Below are 2,569 nucleotides of genomic sequence, written 5' to 3'. Positions count from 1 at the left end.
TGTGTGTGTGTGTGTGTGTGTGTGTGTGTGTGGTGGCTGCTCCTGGAGTCTGGGCTCTGACAGCTCAGGGGAAAGGAGGGCACTCAGCCAGAGGACGAGCAGGAGGTTGTCCGTTCCCAGAGTTGTCCCGCCTTCCCCATCGTACCTCCAGGGCTCCTTTGGGGCAGGCTACTCAATTTCAGATCACTTCTGCTCTCTTAGGGATAATAATAATAATCCACTGCCATCAAGTTAATTTTGACCCCTAGCAACACCATGTAGGGTTTCTGGTGCTGTGAGTCTTGACAGGAGCCCAGGGAACCCCATCGTTCCCCCCACAGAGTGGCTAGTAGGTTTGAACAGCCAACCTTGAGGTGGCCAGTCCATGCTTCCCTGATAGCACCACTGTGACGCCTTAGGAATAATAACAACTGGAGCATGTAATATTCATCCTCTATTAACAGGAGCTATTGTTAACATTTAAAAAAAAGAATTTACTTTTTTAATTCTGGAAATCAAGTAGAATCATTCAAAACGCCCTCCTACCACAGGACACCATGGTTTGAGACCTGCCCGTGTGCACACGTGCAGGACCACATTCAGACACGACCACCTCTACATCGATGGCACCTGGAGGGCATACCGTGGACATCTGCTTAGGTTTGCAAATATCCCTCACAAGGGAAAATAGGACTTGTGGTACATAGTAGTTTAAAGACCCTTTATTATGCTAACGTAGGAGGGCACCATCATTGATAGATACAGCCCTCAATTTGGGGACATTTAGATGATTTCAAATTATTCTTTACAGTAAACAAGGCTGCTCTGAGCATCCTTAGCTCCTGCTTAATCATTTCTTTGGGAGAGGTGCCACGAAACAGAATCACCATGTTGGCACCTTCTTACCAAACAGGCTTCTGGAAAATGTGTACCAATTTACATTCCCGCCCCTGTGGATGAGACCGGGCCATTCCCGGAAGTCTCCCAAATGCTAGCATTTGCGTTTCTTTGCCCATGTCTACCATGTTCCCAGATGACGCTGAGACTGCTGCACCAGGGACCCCTGGTGGGACTGGCTCTCACCTTTGGTTGCACATCAGAATGACCCGGAGAAAGGCACCCTGCTGGTAATGTAGGGGGCAGTGAGAAGGGGCAGTCCCTCCACCAGATGCATGGGCACAGCGGCTGCAACAATGGCTCACGCCTAAGAACAACGGCGAGGCTGGCACAAGGCCGGGTGGCGTTTCGTTCTGTGGTATACAGGGTCGCTAGAGACAGAACCGACTCGATGGTACCCGGCACCCGCAATGGATCAGCCACGACCCAGGCACCCGTTAATCAGTCGGAGCAGTAGGCTCAAGTACAACAACTGTGAGGACGGCCCAGGACCGGGCAGTGCTTGGTTCTGAGCGCCCGGGGCTGCCTGTGTTCAAGCCCACTCAACAGCCCTTAAGGACAGCAACACGGATCGTCTTAGAAGCATCTACAGTCTTGATGCCCCGGTCATATTGTCCACCAATTCACACCAGGGGCAGGCTCCAGGTCACCCTGGACTGGGGACTGTTCGGGGTAAAAGGATTGACTTCTGGAGTCCACAGCTTACAATAGCAAGCCCCAGGGGCCAACTGTTTTCTGATCGTCTTGGCATCCGTGTGCCTCCCTGGCCAGATGTTAAGCTTCTTGAGGACATCGACCACGCTTTCTTTCCTCTTTGGTGGCCTCTCACGGTCCCTGCCCAATACGGGGGCGGGGTATGTGTGTGTGGAGGGATGGGGTCTCACTGCCATCAAGTCTATGCCAGCTCATCGTGACCCTAGAGGACAGGGCAGAACTACCCCCATGGGTTCCCGAGACTGTAACTCTTTTCAGGAGTCGAAAGGTCTTTCTCTTGGGGAGCAGCTGGTGGTTTTGAACCACTAACCTTGCAGTCAGCAGGCCAACATGTAACCAACCACTCCTCCACCGGGGCTCCCAGAGGGGCCCTCATGAACTAACTGCCTGCTTCCTCTGCTGGAGGGAGAGACGTGACTGATCCCTCTGGGGGATGTCTGACTGTGAGAAAAGGACCATTGGAAAAAAGCTCTCAGATAACTCTTTGGTTGAACTCCGTGCAAGAATATTCAGGATGACCTGGCCATGGTCACTAGAGACCGTCAACATCACAGACACCGCCCCCCCATCCCCCCAGCCGGGACCGCTCTACGCTCTAGCTCTGGACAGGAAGCCCCTACCTCCACCTGTGAACCAGGCTCGTACACAGAGAGCAGAGGGGCATGCTATTTACCACGGCAGGGAGACAGTCGGCAAACCCAGAAGGTGAAAAGGGACATGCAGGGCAGGCGGTGCTGTTTTGTCAATGATGGCAACAGCAAGGGAGACCCAAAGGAGGAGAAGCTGCAGATGAACCATGACCTAGATCTGAGGGGCCCGCCCCAATCCCAACTACGTGGACACCTGTCCCTCCCCCCAGAAGAATGTATTTCAGAGGACGGCACTGAATCTGCAGCTCTGGGAGAGGGACATATCTGATCGGAGCACACGGGAGCAGATGAAGGGGGAGGAGGAGAGAGTGGAGCACATCCTGGCCCAC

At 53.3% G+C, this 2,569-nt stretch overlaps 1 protein-coding gene across 1 annotated transcript in view; it reads right to left on the bottom strand.

The window, feature by feature from the left end:
• The window catches only part of SLC4A5 (solute carrier family 4 member 5), a 92,078-nt gene that overhangs the window by 55,133 nt on the left and 34,376 nt on the right, over positions 1-2,569 (bottom strand). The gene's annotated exons all lie outside the window — the stretch shown is intronic.

The sequence above is a fragment of the Echinops telfairi genome, unplaced genomic scaffold (assembly GCF_000313985.2).
Source record: "Echinops telfairi isolate 266 unplaced genomic scaffold, ASM31398v2 ScPeMD7_9;HRSCAF=40, whole genome shotgun sequence".
Lineage (NCBI taxonomy): Eukaryota > Metazoa > Chordata > Mammalia > Afrosoricida > Tenrecidae > Echinops > Echinops telfairi.
Note: the sequence above shows the minus strand (reverse complement) of the source record. Positions and strands in the feature narration are given on the sequence as shown.